The 5424-nt window shown below is 48.5% G+C and overlaps 1 pseudogene; it reads right to left on the bottom strand.

Annotated features, from left to right (window-relative positions):
- Window positions 1–1736: 1736 nt before the first annotated feature.
- Window positions 1737–2169, bottom strand: LOC126030672 (DNA-directed RNA polymerases I, II, and III subunit RPABC2-like; annotated as a pseudogene).
- Window positions 2170–5424: the final 3255 nt, after the last annotated feature.

Genomic DNA, 5424 nt, shown 5'->3' with positions numbered 1-5424 from the left:
GAAGAAGGGTAAATGTGGGCTTTCTAACTCTCTTGTGAGGTTCTGAATTTTAGACAATTTTTCCTGATTTTGGGGAGAAGGCGATGCTATCAAGTGGCTCAGGGTCAGATAACTAGGTTCCAGCCCTCCTGCAAGGTCTTCCCCTAGGACTGCATCTCAAGAGGAGAAAAAAAGAATGGGGGATAAGGGCTGAAGAAGGCTGGCCAGTCTCATCTTCAGTTTCTAAGACTTTTCTTTCTGCCTCTCTGCTCTAGAAAAAGTTCTATGCCACTGTAAAACCCTCAAGTCCTCAAGTCCTAACCCATTATGGGGGTCCCATGGAGGTGTTTGTTAGCCAAGTCCATAAAAAGGGGATTGGTGAGAAGTGGTGTATAGTCTGTCACCCAGAGGTGCCCTTACTTCCCCTAACTTTTTCAACATGAAGGTGCTCTCCATCTTGAAGGTCAAGTACTGGCCCAGCTTCCACACCCTTGGAGGCTGAGGAGTATGCTTCCCCTTCAGGGAGGGGTCAAGAGCAGCTGAGTTGCCTTCTCTGTGAAAAGGGGGTTTGGGCAGTTGTAGACTCCCCAGGTTTTGTGTCTACATATCTGTGTCTTGTAGCTACAAGTAGTAGTACTAGAGGAGTAGGCTGACACATAGCCCCTGGCCCCTGCAAAATTGTAGCTGTGGGAACTTGCTGCCTGATCTCAATCTCAGATGTTTGGCCGCTCTACCTGTTCCTGAATTGAGAAGTGGGGTCACTCACACAGGCTAAGAATCATGCTGTGTGAAATGAGGCTTCCCTGTGTTCGGAGTGTGTGTGTGTGTGTGTGTGTGTGTGTGTGTGTGTAGGAGGTAGGGAGAGAGCAGGGTGCATAGCTTCAGAAAAAACCTGGATTCTGGGCCCAGAGAGAAAGAGCATAGCAGTAAGGCATTTGCCTTGCACAAAGCTGATGTACCACTGATGGTGGCTCAAATCCTAGCATCCCATACTGTTCCCCGTGCCTGCCAGGAGTAACCCCTGAGCGCCACCAGGTGGAACCCTTTGATAGCTGCCAGGGCAGTCCCTTGGTCTTTTGGCCAAGTGAGCCCAGCTTGGCTCACTTCAGAAATTCTGTGGCCTTGGCTTGATGATTTTCCTTAGGAGCTAAGACAGGTTCTCGGGAACAGTGGGCTGGCAGTCTTCAATGCTCAGCAAGTGTGCTTTGAGGCAGACATCCAAGGCTACTGTTGTTTTCATATAAATTAAGAGTCCTAGTGTTGGTAAGGGGGATGATGAGGCCCCTCTCAGCTTGGCCTGGCTTCTATAGCCCCGGTGGTCTGGATGGTCTATAGGTTGCATGGTGATGGCAGAAAAATTCACAAAGCAATCAGATGAAGTTCCAAGAGTCAGCCGACTTTATTTCATGGTCCTAACTGCCATGCACATTTCCTCTCGTGACTTTTTTAATTTTTTAAAATATTTTTTATTTAAACACCTTGGTTACAAACATGATTGTGGTTGGGTTTCAGTCATATAAGAGGACACCCCCCCCCCATCACCGGTGCAACATTCCCACCACCTATGTCCCAAATATCCCTCCTCCCAACCTCATTTCTTTGGATCCTGACAGTGGAACAGCACAAGCTGCATCCACTGTAGTAGCCACCATGGAAACCAAATTTCCTCCTGTATGGCACAGGCGACCAAAAACAACAGGCAGACAGGAATCCAAGAGTGCACTGTGTACTTCAGGACTCTGTCCTTTTTTGGGGGTGGAGGGAGGAAGCAGTTTATTGTGCTCAGGTGTCAGGGGTCTGTCTGTAATGATGAGTTCGTCTACGCCCCAGTCTTCTTAGCTTCCGTCAGGCAGGTAGCGGCGGATGATGATGGGGATCTTGCGGGCCTTGAGCTCCTTCATGGTGATGAGCAAGGGGTCGATCTCGCCCTCCAGCTCCACCATCACGGGGGCACACATCGCGATCTGCAGGGCGTGGGTGCCCAGCACGCGGGCATGCTCGTACTTGGTCTTTTAAGGAGTGGTGATGCGCTTCTGGTTGGCCTGCGGGCGCTCGCCGGATGGGAGGATCTCCATGTTCTCCTGGCCCCCTCCTCGGCATTCTCCAGGTCATCGAGACCCTTATCCTCCTTCACATCATCAAAGTCGTCTCCATCGAAGTTGTCCTGGTTGTCGGACATGACGCCCACGCCACACGCACCCACCACTCTACCCTTTCTTATGGTCCCTTCTTAAGCAACAGTGCAAGGTTTCCAGCCACCTAGATTCTGAAGAAAGCAGATGGAAGCCCAAGAGCAGAGCAGGGATTAAATAGGTCCCGGGAGCCGGAAATGGGCATTCCCTGAGGAATTCCCCCACTCACCCACCCACTCCTGAGCCCAGCCTCCAAGGGCAGAGCCAGGAATTCACACTTGAGCACTGCCAGGTCTGATCCCCAAAACAAAAAGGTGGCAAGGGCTGGAGATGGTGCTGGATCGCCCAACCCAACTAGAGTTGCCTTGATAACAAGTCTTCCTCCCAAGTGGGGTTCTGATGCCAGAGCAAATGAGCTGGTCTCCAATGCCTGGCATGCCCCTCCTCAGTTTATCTGCCAGCTCAGTTCCTCCATGAGGACACTCTGTCACAGGAACCCGGTAACTAATTAGTGGCTGGAGGTCCTAGTGAACCTCACTGCTTCCATACAGCACAAAACTTCAAAGGAATGTCCATTGGCTTAGATGGAAATTCAGGTGCATTGGGACCCTAGCAGGGACACTAAGACAAGAGCCAACTTGGACCGGTCAAGAAGAAAATTCTCTTAGCCAGGATGTCCCAAGCAGTTGTTCAACTGAAGCATTCCTGATTCACAGGAATTTGTGCTGATTCCATACAGCACAAAACTTCAAAGGAATGTCCATTGGCTTAGATGGAAATTCAGGTGCATTGGGACCCTAGCAGGGACACTAAGACAAGAGCCAACTTGGACCGGTCAAGAAGAAAATTCTCTTAGCCAGGATGTCCCAAGCAGTTGTTCAACTGAAGCATTCCTGATTCACAGGGGCAAAAGTATTTCTCCTCCACTGCACTTGAGGAATTAACCCTCTTAGGGTGCTGCTGGGCTCCCTGGAATCCTCTGAGTCCCATAAAGGTCCATTTCCTGTGTATGTGATGCCCTAGATTCCACTTCAAGAATGAAGCTGAGGGGCCACAGTAATCGCACAGCTGGTAGAGCAATTGCTTACACTCGGCCAATCTGTTGGAACCCTGGCATCCCATCAGATTCCACCAGCTTGTAGAAGTGATTTCTGAGAGCAGAGCCAGGAGAAATCCTGAGCATTGTATGTGACCCTCTCCCCACCCCAATACCAAACAACAAAACTGATTATTTTCTGGATCCTTGATGAATTTCTGAAACCTTTACTTCTATGGAGAAAAGTACTCCCGAAAGGGTCTTAACTGCCATGTGCTCTGAGAGGACTTTCGGGGACAGTTTGGTGTTTTCCTCAGGGCCCATGTTGACCTGAAGTCAGGGCAGACAGATGCCACATTACCACCTTGTTTACCCCTACCACCACCACCATCACCACCAAGAGGCTAGAAAATTGGCTTTGGAGGATCCCATTTACAATCTGGGCACTTGAACCCAGAGTTCTACAAAAAGCTGCAGATTCCAAATAGGCTACTTAGGTGAAAAGCAAATTGTTTCTACCCACCTCTGCCAGGAGCTGCCTGATGCATGAGGTTTAACAGGCAGAAATCTGTTAAGACTGGAGTTTTCGGGGCCGGGAAGGTGGCGCTAGAGGACAGCGGTTCGATCCCCCGGCGTCCCATATGGTCCCCCCAAGCCAGGGGCGATTTCTGAGCGCATATCCAGGAGTAACCCCCGAGCATCAAACGGGTGTGGCCCAAAAACAAAAACAAAAAAAAAAAAAAAAAAAAAAAGGAGTTTTCTGAAAGAACTTTTTTAATAGGGCACAGGTAGAGTAGAGAACCCGGGGGCCTAACAGCAGAAAGAGCTAGTCCAGTCAACAGTGTTTCCAGAGAAACTGTTTGGGAAATTCAGCCAGCTTCTAACAGAAAGGAGAAAATGCCAAGAGAAAACAGTTGTTCTGGGGCTGGAGACATAGTACAGAGGTGTAGGGCCTTTACTTTGCACATGGCCAATCAGGACAGACAGGGGGTCGATTCCTGGCCTCCCATATGATCCCTCGAGCTTGCCAAGGGTGATTTCTAGCATACATCCAGGAGTCTGAGTGCCACCAGGTGTGGCCCAATAAAAGAAAATAAAAATTAGCAGCCCTTCAGCTGGAGAGGGGCTTATACCCCCAGGCAAGTGCCTCTAAATGATTTTTAAGGGGTTCTACTTAACAGATCTGTCACCCTAAAACAGACACCTTTTAAAAAAGTGTATCCTGAGATATGCCCTCCTCCTTGGTTCAGAGGCTGTCATAGGCACTACAGATGCAGGAGGTCAATAAACTTGACCTGGATAATACAGCCTGCAAGGGTCATAGTTCATCCATGAGTGATACCACATCTGAAGGAGAAAATGAGGGAGAAACTCACTCTTCTTGCAAGCTAGGGAGTTAGGCTTGTCTTTTTTGCCCACCAGCCACTGTCTTTCAGAGGATTTCAGAGCCCTGGAAGACCAAACTCTGTAGTGTGAAATATTCCAGAATAACCACACAGCGAATCAGTTGATAGGATCGTAGGTCAAAGTCTCAGATCCATTTAGCAGTGCAGTGTGAGTGTTGTAGGAAAATGATACCCCAGTCAACTTGGGAGCCAGAAAGTTCCTCCACAGGACTGGAGCATTCAACAGACATGCTCACCAAAGATCTAAGATGAAGGTTGGCAGCTGCCAAAGACTCCCTAACGAGAATCCCAGGTCTCCTCCAGACCAGGCTGATGGGCTGTAGGGTGAATGTCAGGCAGGGGCAGGGCAGGGCAGGGCAGGGTTGGTCTGGCACAGGTTTTATGGTTCTGACCTGGTGGTGCTCATGTTTTTAGTGTTGTTAGTTAATAAAATGCTAGCCAAGTGGACGGTTGGATGCAAAGAAACATGATGCTTACCTGGTTATATTTTTTCCACTGGCATCCCATATGGTCCCATGTACTCCACCAGAAGTGTGTCCCTCCCTCCTGAGTGCAGGTTGACTTCTGTTTTTTTTTTTTTGTTGTTGTTGTTTGTTTGTTTACCATGGGTATTGTTTTAAAAACAGGTGGTACACCAGAGTGGGGAACAAGGGTGTGAAGGAAGTGGTGGGGGCAGGGAGAGTAATTGTGCTTTTATTGGTGAAGCTCCAAGCTCATTTCTGTGTGTGTGTGTGTGTGTGTATATGTGTGTAGTCAAATGTTTTTTTTATTATATCTTCAACACCAAATAGCTCTATAAAATACTTCCAGTTTTTTTCTATATATAACAACAGTTTGCAAGATAAATATCTGCAGCAACAAAAACAAAATA

Source organism: Suncus etruscus, chromosome 15 (genome assembly GCF_024139225.1).
Source record: "Suncus etruscus isolate mSunEtr1 chromosome 15, mSunEtr1.pri.cur, whole genome shotgun sequence".
Classification (NCBI taxonomy): domain Eukaryota; kingdom Metazoa; phylum Chordata; class Mammalia; order Eulipotyphla; family Soricidae; genus Suncus; species Suncus etruscus.
This window is presented reverse-complemented; position numbering and strand designations above follow the sequence as displayed.